Raw genomic sequence first — 14,186 nt, 5'->3', positions numbered from 1 at the left:
TGTTCTAATTTTTCTTTTATTCGTTCCTGACAGGTTTTTATAGTGTATGACTAGAAAAAACCCATCGAGACCATTACTGTTTGATAGTGAGATTGATCGCACAGTTTGCAGAAACCGAAGAGAAATAAGGTAAAGCTTAAGATACACAGAAGAAGAGCAAGATGACGATATTTCAACCACAACCGAGGAGATGGCTGAAAACCAAGAAAATCCACTACCTCTTGCGATTGCTGCTAATCAGAATCCTACTCCACGTACTATGTATGATTATGCTAAACTTTCTTTAACAGGAACTGAATTGAGCATAGTTAGGCTTGCTGTTGCTGCAAATAATTTTGAACTGAAACCTAACACCATTCAAATGATTCAATAGTTTGTTCAGTTTGATGGTTTGTAGGACGAGGATCCCAACGATCACTTGGCGAATTTTTTAGAGTTTTGCGACCCTTTTAAAATCAATGGTGTTTCTGATGATGCCATTCGCCTTCGGTTGTTTCCCTTTTCATTGAGGAATAAGGCTAAAAAATGGTTGAACTCATTACCACGAGGGTCAATCACTAGTTAGGAACAAATGATCGAAATTATTAAAATATTTTTCGCCGGCTAAAACAGCCAAATTACGTAATGATATCTCTTTTTTTGTGCAGATGGATTTAGAAACACTCTACGATGTATGGGAGAGGTACAAGGACCTTTTGCGAAGATGCCCTCACCATAGGTTACCATTCTAGCTACAGGTTCAAATGTTTCACAATGGCTTGAATCCTTTGACTCGACAGATGATTGACGCAGCCGCTGGTGGAACTATCAATAATAAGACACCTGAGGATGCTTATGAATTTATAGAAGAGATGTCACATATGTCACTGAATAATTATCAGTGGCAAGTCATGAGGACAAAACCAACGAAAACAGTCTACGTTTTTAACGTCGATTCGGTCACCATGCTCTCTAACCAGGTAGAACTTTTGAATAGAAAAATTGACGATTTTTTTGGTTCTTCACAGGTTCACCCAGTAATGCAGTGCGAAGCAAATGGAGGTGGATCAAGCAATTCAGAATACCCACCCTATGGCCACAACATGGAGAATGAGTAGCTAAATTACATGGGTAATAATCCTCGATCTCAAAATAATTCTTATAGTAATACTTACAATGCAGGATGGAGGAACCACCCAATTTCTCATGGGGAGGTCAAGGCAATCAGAGACCACCACCACCTCTAGGCTTCCAACAACAACCTTACTAGCAAGAGAAAAAGCTGAACCTTAAGGAGATGCTAAAAAAATTCATCTCGGTGTCAGAAATTCGTTTCTAGAATACCGAGACAACAATTAAAAATCAACAAGCGTCGATCCAAGGGCTCAAAACTCAGATAGGTCATCTCGCTAAATTAATATCTGAACGACCACAAGGTAGCTTGCCGAGTAACACTGAATCTAACCCAAAAGAGCAACTCAATGCAATTACCATTTAAGATGAGGAAGGGTTAGTTGCACCTGAACTAGAATCGTGGCAAGAAATTGTGGTAAGTAGGGTAAAGGTGAAGTGAACCACAATGACCAGAAACCGACAAGTAAAGAATACAAACCTCGTGTGCCATACCCCAATGCGACAAGGAAAGATCGTACAGACAACAATTCGGCAAATTCCTTAAATTATTAAAGAAGTTACATATTAACTTACCGTTTATTGCAGCTCTTTCGCGGATGCCAAACGCAGTCAAATTCTTAAAAGAAGTTTTAACAAATAAGCGGAAGTTGGATGAGGCATCGCATGTGGAGCTAAATGCGGTTCGCTCAGCCATACTACAGAATAAGCTGGCCAACAAATTAAAAGATCCTGAGAGTTTTACGATTCCCTATTTAATTGGTAGCCTAGATGTTAATAATGCTTTGGCTGATTTAGGGGCTAGTATCAATGTCATGCCTTACAAAATGTTTAAGCAACTAGGTCTTGGGAAACCCAAGCAAACTAGGATGAGTATTCAATTAGCCGATAAAATAATCAGATTTCCTATGGGGTTTATTGAAGATGTACTAGTTAAAATTGATAAATTTATATTCCCAGTTGATTTTGTTTTTCTAGACATAGAAGAGGATAGTAACGTTCCTTTAATTTTAAGGAGGCCTTTTTTAGTAACTGCTAGAACAATAATTGATGTTGGAACAGGTGAACTCACACTTCGTGTGGGAGACTAAACAATCACCCTTCAAGCTCGTAATACGAGTCACACATTAAAAATTGAAGGTGGTTGTATAAATCATTCTACTAAAACTGACAATGTGGTGCAACCTACTTTATAGGAAATAAGTTCGAAGAACCTACACGAGCCATGTTCAAGCAACAAAAAAGGATCTATCTATGAAGAACGTAGGCTACAAATCAAAGAACTAGATGAATGGAAGACACATAAACCGATGACACACGATAAACCAAAACCACGCCATGACGAGTTTAATATCGCACCAAATCAACTTAAGGTTTGAGACAAAGTACTACTAGATGCAGCAGACCCTCGTATTGCCACTTCTAAACCTAACGGAGCAATCCCTCTTACGGTAGTCAGCATTTTCCCATATGGTACAGTCGAGGCAATTCATCCCAAATTCGGCACTTTTAAGGTAAATAGTACTCGTCTTAAACCTTATGTTGATAAAATTGATAGTAGGGATGAGGAGTGTAAACTCCTCGTACCATGACCATATACCAAAAAGGTAAGTCGAGCTTAGACTATAAATAAGCGCTTCTCGGAAGGCAACCCGAGCACTAACGATGTTAACCTCTTTAAAATTTTAGTTTTTAACATCTAATCACTAACTGAGTCATTGAAACATAGGTTTTCTAATCCATATGGCCAGGCCCATGGGCGTGCCTTTGGCCGTGCTAACACCACGAGAGGAGACACGGCCGTGTGATACAGTCGTGTGAAAATAAAGTAAAATTTTTCCTTAACACGGGATGCGATAAGTGGCCACGGCCGTGAGACATGACCGTGGGCGAGTCTGTCAAACCAACATGGGCGTGCGACATGCCCGTGTCTAGAAACCGTGTTTGAAACTGAGAATTCAGCACGGGCGTGCGACACACCCGTGCCCACCACCTGTGCTCAAGACTAATAAAACAACACGGGAGTGCACCTATACACACGGGTGTGGGAGAAGCGAACAAAGTAGAACACGATCGTGCGACACGGCTGTGTGTGTCGACATGCCCAAAGAATATGGGCGTGTGACGAATTTTAGATGTGCTCAAATTCAAAATCGCGAAACACACCGGCTAAAATGAGGGCACACAGCATGCCCCAAGGCCGTGTGCCCCAAAATCTATATAAACCCCTTACTATTCATCACTCCCTTCCCTAAAATCCCTAACCCTAGTCACTACAACTTCACACGCCTTACCTGCCATGCTTGTGCGCCGACCACAACACCACTTTCGATGACCCAAAGCTCTTCCCTCTGCATTTGTTTACTCTTTTCTCTCTATTTTTTTCATCTGTTTTACTAATTTTATGATTCTTATGGTTTTATTTGGCTGATTTTTTATTAATATTCATAGTTCTCACTATAGTCATGCTTATGCTTTTATTCTTTGCCATTATTAGTCAATGCTTTCTGGTACATTCATTCTTTCTTGTGTTCCCATAGAGTCTATGTTGAAAATAATCATGCTTTTCTTACGTCATTTTCTATATAAAATTCTATCATCTAGATTAAACTGCTGAGTATTGTTCAGTTGGCTGGATTGGTTAGTTTAACTACATTTATGATTACTTCTTGAATTAGTTAGTTTATATTATATTCTTCGTTTGTCTTGCAGATACATCATGTCGAATCGTGGTAAGAAAACCACTGTCCCCGCTTCCAAGAAGAGGAAAGGAGCAGCGTCATCCTCGGGTCCTACCGCGGAGATCAGGCACCCCTTTCTTCAGTTCCCCTTAGGACCTCAAGAAGATCTCTTTCAAATACTCTGGGCCCGACCTTTAGGTGTGGCCCGCTGCATTGACTGGGTCGCACTCGAACAAATTCAGATGGCTGACATGGTCCGAGCCCTCCTGACGACTGAACCATGGGGGCTCTTCTTTAAGATCATCAAGCTAACATACCTCAAGCTCACGATGGAACTCTGCTCGACTTTCCATCTTCAAGTCATCATGACAAACTTCGACGATCTTGGAACGGTCCAGTTCTGCCTTGGTGGTCTAGTGCACCAATTGAGCGTACTGAAGTTTGAAATTGCACTTGGGCTATACACGGAAGAGCTCATGGACGACACTGAACTCGACACCCTCCATCGCCACATCCACTACTCCCCCTCAAAGTGCTGGAAGAACCTCGTCCCTGCCTCAGCCACCTATGATCCTAGCCGCTCTAAGGCATCGCCCCTCGCCCCATCCCTGTGATACCTACACACCATCTTGGCCCACACTTTGACAGGACGGCAAGAGAGTACTGGCATCATCAACAATCACGATGCCTATTTCTTGTAGAGCATGGTGAATGGGTACGTCTTCGACCTTGCCTACTTCACTGCCCTCGTCATCCGCCATCAGACGGAGCGACATAGGAGAGGAGTTATCTCTATCGGGCTCTATGTGACTCGATTGGCTCAGCACTTTGGGCTTCTCAACACAGCGAAACAATCATCCTCCCTCACTCTCATCGGCCAGATGTCCCCACAGGACATCTCGAGCATGCTACATATGAGAATGATCGAGAAACGACGTGGCACCTACCTTACTCAGTACCGCCTCGTCCAGTCTACCGAGGAGCAGGACCCAGAGGACATTACTGATGATGTCCCTCCACGTCATGGGGACCCACTGTCTCAGCCACCACCCATCCATCGTCCAGTTTATGCGGCGGCTTCATACTCTGACATCTCTAAGCTCCTTACTCAATTCGAGCAGCAGTGTTTTCAGCATTTTGATCACATTGATACTACTCTTCATTAGATTTGTCAACACCTTCACATCTCATCGCCACCACCACCTCGCGAACCATCTGGCGATGACGATGTTTAAAAACTTTTTATTTATTATTTATTATTTTATTTTTATTTATCTTCTTTCAGTATTTTTTATTTTATTTTCTTTTAATATTATTTTAATTTTAGTTTTCATAATTTTTATTGAATAATTTTTAGTTTTGGCTATTTCATTACGAGTAATTATGCTTCCTTATATTTCCTAAAGAGTTCTTAATTTTATCACAATTATAAAGAGTTCCAAAGCTCATCATCAAATAGGAACTAAAAACTCCACTGGCAAAGGTTCTCCACGACTGTCATGTCCTGCTCGACCACGACCATAGCTACTACAAGTTATAATATTCTTTTGGCGCAGGACTTATGGACTAATGAACCTCTACCACCACTGGAGTATCCTCCTCCACTCTCATCATTGCCTTGGCTGATTATTCTCCATAACTCCAATTCAAGGAGTTCATTCATCATTCAGGAAGTTTCACTTCTCTCCCTATCTTATGATTATATATCTATATTTTTCAATATATCTATCTTTGTACATTGAGGACAATGTACATCTTAAGTGTGGGGGTTCTTTTATATCATCATTAGAAATCCCTAAATTTTGTCTTATTCTCACGTGAATCACTCATATACTATTAGAATGAATTTTAATTAATTTATGATTTTTATTCATATGTCTTGAATTAAAACATAAGCATTTATGCATTGATTGTTTAAACTTTAAGACATTAGGGAATCAAGCATGATAAGTTGATTTTTGAAGAAATAAAAAAAAAAACTTTTAGGTTGTTTCCCTAAGTTTAGGTATTATCTTGAGTTGAAATTCACATGTTTAAACATCAAAAAGCCATAATCTTTGTGAGATCTTGAGCCTTTAGAGCATATTTTATTTCTTTCATGCTCATTTTTATTATGAGTGCATCAGTATTGATTTGTTATTCTAGAACTTGCTTGATTATGCATGTCAAGACACACCATTTGATTTGATATGTCGAGATAATAAAGACACTTAGGTTTAACCCACTCACTCCACAAAAGCCTACCTTCATAATTAACCCTTAGTGATCCCCTTTGAGCCTAACAAGCCATTAATTGACTTTCCCTTAATATTAACGCATAACCCATTATTGTTGAAATCCCCTAATTTGATCCCTATTTTTGTCGAGATTTGATTTGAACTAATTGTTTAGCTATGTTTTATTCTTCGTTGCAATAATTAAGTTCTATGTTATTTGACTTGTTCTTAAAAAAAATCCTTACATACATATTAGTAGTAATTCGTCGTTTTTTAGCTTGAGTGTTAATTCCATATTTTGAGAAGAAGCTCACTTGTATTCAACTAATAATTAGTTATTTTCTAGTTAGGTGATTTCTTCAATTCAATCTCGATTCTAACCTTTTATTTCAGCTTGTGACCACACCCCCTAACCAAAGCCACGATACAACCCTCTAAAGACCTTCTTGATTGATGTATCATCTCAATATATAGTGGTGGAGATTTGATTTTCATGCAAGCTTATGGTAATAACTTTTCACCTTGACTAATGAGTGCTTTATTTGATGTCCTTAAACACCTCGAGTGATTTGAGTGAATCTTTAGTGAAGATGTTAAACTCTGTGATATTTTGATCAAAGGTGATTACTTAGATGAGGGGGGACATCTATGTTTCATGATAAAATGCTCAACTTGGAATGTTTGAAACTTTGATGTACTTTTAGTTGAATTTTCAATGTATGATTACTTATGGATTATTTTGAGATAGTATTGATAGGGATTATAAATTGAGAAGATTTATTTTGATTGTGAGCTGAGGATTTTGCTTGAGGACAAGCAAACGCTTAAGTGTGGGGGTATTTGATAAACCATAACTTACACGTATTTTTATCCAATGCTTAGCACATTTATGGATGATTTCTCCTTAGATTTGGTGAATTTGGTGCTCCTAATTCTTTAATTTCATGTTTTATACTTAGGTGAGCATAGGAGAGTAAAACGAGCAAGAAACGGGTCGAAAACGGAGAAAATGGACACACATGGGAAATCAACACGGCCTGGGCTTCCTCACACGGGCGTGTCACACGGTCGTGTCCATTTGGCAGGATCAAAGCACGACTTACACAGGTAGACTAAACGCCCGTGCCTATTCAACAACCTTGACCATGGGCTAGAGCAATTGTACACGGGCGTGTCCTTGTCTAGCCCAAGTATAGTCCTATTCGAAAAAGGCCACTTTTGAGGGCTCTTAGGCATTCTAAAGCCTATTTAAACACCTAATGAGGCACTTAGAGGAGACACACGGAGTAGGAGGCAATGAATTACTCAAGGGAAGCCGATTGGTCCATCTTAGAAGCCGGATTCATTGTCAAGACTGAAGATCTCCCTTCAATTTCCATTCAAGGGTTTTGGGTTTTCTTTATGTTTTGTATTCATCATTCTTCTGAGATGTTTTCTTTAATAATTATGAATTAAACCCCCTAAATACCTAAGGGGAATGAAACCTAAGACAGATCTTGTTATTATTATCTGAATTGTATGATAAATATTTGACTTGTTCTTAATTATGTGTTCTTAATTCTTGTTTTAATACTCCAGAATATTGATTCAAGTTAATTCTCTTATTCAAAGGAGGAATAGACCCTGTCTAAGAGTAAATTTGTTGTAATTAAGTGGAGTTGATTGGACGCCTAGAGATAGGGTGACAATATTTTGCCGGACTAGGGTGAAACCTAATAAGGGAGTCCATAGATCTAGTTAATACAATACTAGGCGTTAATTAGAAAGAGATTTCAATTAATCAACCTAGGGTTAGACGTTATTAGTCTCGAGAGAGATAATAGTATGACTTAGGGATTTCCACGGATCAAGTCAAATGAATAAATCGTCAATTCAGAGTCGAATAACAAGTGAAGTCTAGGTGAATTTTTCTTTTGGTATTGTCCTAATCAATCGAGTTTTCCCAAAAGCTTTTTCCTAATTTTCTCTCTGTGCACCCTTAGTTTAGTTAAGTAGTTTAGATAAACAAATCCCTTAATTTTTAGGCTAGATAATAAAAAGAAAGTAATTACTAGCACTCTTGGTTCCTTTGGGTTCGATAATCCAGTCTTGCTAAAGCTATACTACTGTTCGATAGGTACACTTGCCTTCATCATGATAATAGTTAGTTTCAAAAATTATTAATTATAAATTTTTAAAACCTGTCACGAATATCACATACCAGTGGTTGGACCGGACTGGTTAGATCGTAATTGGCAGCACTTGAACTGGCTCAGGGTGCCGTGAGTGTATTGCACCTGTGATGACACCACCAGGCATGTCTGTGCTGGTGACTACGACGGCGATATTCTAGTTGCCAATGAATGGTCGGCGGTGACAGTTCTTTGGTGGTTGAGCAATGAAAGAATTACACTCCTATTGAGTCTCTATCGAATAGTTTGATTTTAAATTAACTATTCCAAAAATGAATTTATTTTATTAAATTTATTATTAATTTAAATTTAATATTTATCTTATAAATAAATATTCTATTAATTTAATATTAAAGTGATTAAGTTTCATATTAGTTGAACTTTCTAAACTCTTCCTATATAAAGAGAGTCTTTGGTTATTATTTTTTAGAAACTTGAATTCAAGAGAAAGTTGTAGAGAGAAAATTCTCTGAAGAAATTATTTCAAAATATTTTTAGAGATATTTTTCTTATTTACAATTTGGTTCAAAAGTTTATAGAAATTGCAAAATTACCCAACTAGTAATTTTTGTGGAAAATTTTCTGATTTGAAGTGATCCCACACTCATTAGACGTGAGGTTGAAAATAATGGAGAAGACTACTCGGTCGAAGCATTCATCTTGGATGAACCAAAAAGTTACAATTTTAATTAAGTGTTTAAGTCCTTAGATATTACAATCAAGTTCTTGTTTTTGGAAAAAAAAATTAAAACTCTATTTTTTCCCTTAAAATTTATTTTTCAGTTCGTTTTCTAAACTTGTTTCTCTAGCAGGGTGGTGGTGTGTAAGTCGTGAAACCTAGATCATCCCATTTAGCATTGTGTGGAGCTTCACCATTGTCTTCTAATTTAGTAGGTATGGGCTCTAGTTCTTAAATTAATGCAATTTTCGCACTATATATCCGACTCGAACTCCTATATTGGGTCATTATAGATTTATAACCCTTTTCGTTCTCTTCGTCCATGGGTCCCCCTTCATTATCAACCCTGATTGTATGTCTAAGGTTGGATGTTGCTTTGCTAGTCCAAGTTTCCGAGAGTAGATTATCCGTTCTTGTAAACCTACGTCAAACCAAAAATCACTTTTGTTTAGCCCACCAATATAACTTGATGGCATACCCATGTAAGTTTTATCAACATTGAACATCAACATGCCAAATTTGAAATCAAAGGCGTTCAAAAAATGTTATACGGGTGTGTCATAGGCCCAGTTACCAAATAAGCTCCAATGTCCTCCAAAGTTGTAATCGATGGGTGAAACCGATGAATGCCTCACCATTGATGATGATTCTGAGGTGTCCTGGTAGGAGCTTTGCAGTAATGATGTGAATCCACCGCACAACTGTGTGGTCGGACTTTCTAATTCTTGATCAAGGGTGGAATTTGGTAAAAATTTTCTCGAGCTGAAGCCACCTCGTCGACATTGACAAAGTGGGTATACAACTCTAGTACAACATTCTGACTAGAGCAATGAGATTCGATCATTGTCTCGAGCTCGATGTCTCTTACGATCTCAAATATGTCATATCTATTGAGGTTCAGTGACGTTAGATATCTACTTTTCAAGCTCAAAATTCTTCTCTGAATCCCCACTTTCCATTTAATTTTTTTTAAAGCTCTTTTAATGTTATGCTCTGATTGAAAGCCTAATCTTCAGATTGGGCTGATACAAAAATGGGCTCAATTTCAGTCTCACAAATTTGACTATTGTAATGGATAACGGCTCTAACTCTTCTGCTCATTTTGAACCAAATAGCCTGTTCCACATGTTTAAAATTGTGCAAATAGTAATAAAAAAAATAGTTAGCGTCACCCAAATTAAAGGACCTTCACGTAATTTAACAAATTACCCTTTTTTTGGATAACTAGGTCAAAATTTAGGTTTTTAATGATAATATTCTTCTCTTTATGCCAAGTCTCCTATAGAAACAATTTGCTCCAAATTTCAGTATGGAACCTCAACAAAATGTATTGAGTTTATTCTATAGGGAACAATACGCCCTTACATCAAACAATTTCATGCTTAATATATGTTACCCGAAATTCTCAGGTTACAATGTCTGAAAATTATCCCGGGATTTGAGGTAGATAGTTAGGGTTGAAAATGATAGGGGAGAAAACACTCCCCGCAAGGGGCGTATTCAACTATGAAACAGTTTCATGTTTAATATATGCTGCCCAGGATTTCTAGGTTCCAATGTTTGAAAATTAACCCAGGATTCCCAGGTTTTGACTTACAAGGTTAGGGTAAAAAATAGTGGGGGAGAAAATGCTCCCCATAGAAGGCATTTTCAATTATGAAATAATATCATGTTTAACACATGCTACCTGAGATCCCCGAGTTTTAACTTACATTGTTAGGGTTAAGGATAGGTTTGAAATGGTTAGGGAGAAAACGCGCCCCGTAAGGTGCTTTTTCAGCTTTCCATCTATATGCGTTACATGTTTTGTGGTTATTAATGTTAATGTTGTTATGGTATTTGGTATGCTCACTCTAGGGCAATGTAAGTATAGTTATTTCCATTTGAGCTTACTAAGCATTTTTATGCTTATGTATGGTTGTCTTTGTGCATCGATTATCAACTTTTGGTTTCTTGAAGTCTTGTTCAACTTTGGGATATCACACTATCAACAAGACTATCAAGAGTATGAAAATAGTGTATTTATAACTTGTGGCATTTCCTTAAGGTGTCTACATTTATAAATATGTTAGTTTCATGTCATTTAATTTTTAAAAAATGTGTTTATGTTTTATTGAGTTTCGAGGCCTATTTGATATTTTTAAATATGGTGATGTTTGAATATTTCCTTTGCATGCATGCAAAGAGCTCTCATTTGTTATGATATTTGATTAATTGAAGATTAAACTTGATCTGAATGATATTATGAAATTTTTTATGCTTTCCATGATTTATAAATGATTTGATGGATGACAATTTAGTTTGAGCATGTTTTATGAAGGAATTTTGCATGTATGTGGTCGTTGTTTAGTCTTGCTTTATAATTTCTATGTTTGGAGGTGTTTTGGTGGTTGTTTAAGGTGTTTTAAACTTGATTTTTGAGTCTCCCCACTTCAAAGTTTCAATACCAAGCTCACTAGTGTCAATATAAGTGAGTTAAAGGTTGAAAATTAACATCATAGGGCATTTATGGTGATACAAAGCCCTAGGGTATTGCAACTATCTTGAAAGTGAGCAAAATGCTACAGTGTTAGGGACTTGTATCAGCACAATTGGAACTTGTGTTGCAATCACAGTGCATGACCTAGGCCATTGCACTGTTTCTAGCCGTTTCTACTTTTAAGGTCCGTTCTAGGTCACAAACACCTCCGGTTACCTCGAACTACTTCAAAATGATTTTAAATTGATTCTAAAGCCTTTAAAATATCCTAAAATTAGATTTTTTGAATTTATAAAAATATTTTTAAGTTTAATTCTTAAATTATTCCATGGTTTTTGTTTGTTCATGCTCCAATAGCATTTCCTACTCGTACCAATCGCCGAAACGGGTAAGGGGTGTTATAAATGATTTTATAGTTTTCATAATGATATATAATTGAGAGATAGTCATGGTACTTTTAGTGGTTTGACTCAATGAGTAAATAGCAATGTAATTAATTGACAGAGAGTCAAAAGTTAGTTATATGTAGGGGTGTTCACAGTTCGGTTAAAATCGAATGATTGGAAAGAACCGATCTAATTCGATTAATCAGTCGGTGGCCGAATTTAGTTTGGTTGGACAGTTAATTAATTTTTGGAATTTCGGTTATTGGTTAATTCTGTTCGAAATCGGGTAATTAACTGAATTAACCAATTAACAAAAATATTTGTTGTTTTCAAGACTTATATAGTGTTTGGTTGTTAAATTTTAAAACTTATCTCCAATTAAAGTTTTTTGAACTATTAAATAAAATAAAATGAACATTAAAAATTTATTTTTTATATGTTTTACACTTATTTTAACCAAAAGACAAAAACATATAAATTTTGGTTAATTCGGTTAATCGATTGAATTAATCGAAATATTTTGGTTCGGTTAATGTATTTGAAAAAAACTTTTGTTTGGTTAATGGTTAAATATTTTTACATTTCATGTAATTCGATTGATAGTAATTCAGTTTGAGTATTGATTGAATCGACTATTTGAAAGTATTGATTGAATCGACTATTTGAACACCCCTAATTACATGCTATTTTAGCTTATTATAACTCTTCACGAAATGCTTGTTAAGCTATGAACCAATAAATAAATAAATTAGAGAAATAGATTACATAAATTATTACAATAGGAATTGTATTTTCTTGAAAAAGCAATAAATGACCTAAGATTAATTTATTTTTTGATTATTATTTAATTGGATAAATAAATTAAATAATTGAGTTCAAAGTGTAATTAAATTAAGAGGTCATCATAGTTAATTTAATTTGGAATTAAATAACTAATAATTAAATTAGTTTACATATAAATTCTAATATGATAAAGTTGATTTGGTTTTAACATAATTAGAGTTGGGTTGTATAAAATATTTAATTACTAAAATTAATATGATGTTCTATTTAGTGGATGGGCTTGTGTCTTTTATCCGATTGAAGAAAGGGAAGCCTGAGGCACCTAGCCTTGCTACTTGAGGTACTAGTAAGGCACTCTAGGCGTCGGGAGTTTATCTTTTACTCCCTAAGTCATTAACCATAAGTCCTTATAAAACATAGACTCTTCTGTTTTGATTGTGTTTCAAAGTTTAAAATAAGATTAAAAACTTGCATATTCTCTTTTCATAAATATTCATACTAGCTAGGCACATAAAGTTTCAAGAAATCTTCAGAAAACTATGCCAAAGTTTAGAGAAATTTATTAGTGCAATTCTTTTGTGTATGAATAAATTCTAATTTCTTGAGTTCTTAATTCTAAATTAAGTAATTGTAATTTCTAATTATATAATTAATTATAACTTTGGATCTAGTAAATTTAATGTGTGGTCGATTAAGAGATAGAATTAAAAAAAAAACCTAATTAGGGTATTTTAGGTTTATATTGTGTTCGAAGTTTTGGTTTGGAGTCTACTCTCTAAGAATTGTGAGTTTAAGGGTGGGTTTGGATGGGCGGTGCGTTTACCTGCAGTTAGTATAAAAACAATGGTGGTGATGAGATTATGTACTGTAGTGTGAGACAAAACATAAGTTAAACGCACCGCACTGCACCGGCCATCCAAACTCACACAAAGAATAACAAAAAATATCATTCGGTAAAAAGTTTGAATCAGTCATACTTTAATTGGGTTTGAGCGAAAAGTCTGGAAATCTCCCTAAAGGATCCATGTGACATCTCTAGCCTCTTTGCATTATTTGACATATTATACAAAGGTACTTCATTTGACCTAATTTATTGCTTTAGATTTAATGACCAGATTCAAATTAGGAAAAAATTTGAGAATTCTATTGTGCAATTATTCCATGTTTTCTAAAACTTTTTTCTAACTTCGGCCTACTTATATAGAGTGTTTTGTAAAGTGATGGTCATCAAGAATAGTCAAATTTGTGGTTGCCTATTAATATAGTTATAAGTTTGAGTTTGGTATCAATTTTCATTTCTAACGCACTTAACTACAGCTACGTACATTTTTCCTCTTACATTGAGGTAAAAATATAATCCAACTAAATAAATAATGTATTAAAGTATTACAAATTATTTTTTTATAATGATACTTGCATTTGATATTTAAAACATGGAGTTCTTATATGGAAAATGCAAATTATGTGAATGGTGCTACAAAGATTCAATAAAAAATCAATCAACTTGCATTTAGAAAGGTGATTGTATACATGCTTTCATTTAATCAATATAATTAGCTATAAGTATGGTAAACATATGTGAATGTAATTATTTTAATTGTTTGCAATTTTGTGGGTGTCATATTGACACCACAAATACTTGCAATAATACTAGTAGAAACATGCATGCGCACTAATTTAT

The 14,186-nt window shown here is 35.7% G+C and overlaps 1 non-coding gene across 1 annotated transcript; it reads right to left on the bottom strand.

The window, feature by feature from the left end:
• Window positions 1-614: 614 nt before the first annotated feature.
• On the bottom strand, window positions 615-721 carry LOC128296008 (small nucleolar RNA R71). Its single transcript, XR_008286556.1, has one exon. It is a non-coding gene; the product is annotated as a small nucleolar RNA R71 (small nucleolar RNA).
• Between the last annotated feature and the right edge of the window lie 13,465 nt (window positions 722-14,186).

This window comes from Gossypium arboreum, chromosome 7 (assembly GCF_025698485.1).
Source record: "Gossypium arboreum isolate Shixiya-1 chromosome 7, ASM2569848v2, whole genome shotgun sequence".
Taxonomy (NCBI): domain Eukaryota; kingdom Viridiplantae; phylum Streptophyta; class Magnoliopsida; order Malvales; family Malvaceae; genus Gossypium; species Gossypium arboreum.
Note: the sequence above shows the minus strand (reverse complement) of the source record. Positions and strands in the feature narration are given on the sequence as shown.